Genomic DNA, 1,288 nt, shown 5'->3' on the forward strand with positions numbered 1-1,288 from the left:
ATACCTGAACCCAAATAGAAGAATGTTGAATGGCATGGGAAGCACACAGGAATTTAAAATAAAAGAATTTATGAACTGCAATACCACATCAGTGATCTATTTATTGGAATGCACATGCACTAAAAAGTATGTAGGAAAGACCAAAAGACCCCTGAAATTAAGGATGCAAGAGCATGTTCGAAATATTAAGAACAAAGTGGACAAACCTTATATACAGACACTTCAACCTTGTACACAACTCATATCCAGAAGATCTTTCCTTCAAAGCAATTGAACATGTGCAGCTTGGCGAAAGGGGCGGATATCTGGTGAACAAACTGTCCCAAAGGGAGATGTTTTGGATCTTTCAACTCAATACAATGCATCCCAGCGGTTTCAATGAAGGATATGAAATCGCCCCATTTCTATGAAGGTGTTCACTACCAAGCACAAAAAATCTTCGGCTCACATCTATCACACTATTTTATTCATTTCACTATTTCTTGAAAATATTCTTTACCACATTGTATGGTTAATAAAAAAATTCTTAATGATACCAGGCTACTCTCTGATGTATGCGCCGCATGATACGGTCATACCACACTGGCTCCACGCCCAAATCCATCCGATCTTGAAAGCTAAGCAGTGTAGGGCTTGACCAGGACCAGACGGGCGACCTTATGGGAAGATCAAGTACTGTACTGATAAGGCTAGAATACTAATCAGATTGAGTGGTACCTATATACATAGACTATGATACTCACATAGCCTAATATATTAACTCCCAAATATATCAATATCACTCTGTTCCCTACATCCGTCACTATCACTAGTCACAACATCACCTCCGATACTGCCTATATCCTATAATTCTCATATTGTATACCTTTTCACCATCCCGTGAACTGTAAGTTCACACATATAATGTATAGTACACACACCATTATATATTAACTTTGAATATATGTCTCACTGTGGGCTTATTCCTTCTCTGCACTCTAGCTAAATTATTATATTTTTTCGGTTCACCTGGAGATTAAAGTAATATGGTTCTGGTGTAGAGTTTAATGTAAAATAATAATTCCTATATATTATATTTATATTATTATTATTTATAGTTCATATTTATTGACACTGCGATGATGATCATATATATATATATATATATATATGTTTATACGCCACTATAAAGATATCCCCCTATATCTATATGAATTATTAACCTCATATACACATTATTAATGTTTTTAATTTTGTTCCATGTCTTGCTGCTATGTACATAATGATCTGCTGAGGTGTGAAGTCCTGG

General features: G+C 35.2%; 1 pseudogene; it reads left to right on the top strand.

The window, feature by feature from the left end:
• Positions 1–564: 564 nt before the first annotated feature.
• On the top strand, positions 565–684 carry LOC134967199 (5S ribosomal RNA; annotated as a pseudogene).
• The last annotated feature ends 604 nt before the right edge of the window (positions 685–1,288 follow it).

The sequence above is a fragment of the Pseudophryne corroboree genome, chromosome 10 (assembly GCF_028390025.1).
Source record: "Pseudophryne corroboree isolate aPseCor3 chromosome 10, aPseCor3.hap2, whole genome shotgun sequence".
In the NCBI taxonomy this organism is placed as follows: domain Eukaryota; kingdom Metazoa; phylum Chordata; class Amphibia; order Anura; family Myobatrachidae; genus Pseudophryne; species Pseudophryne corroboree.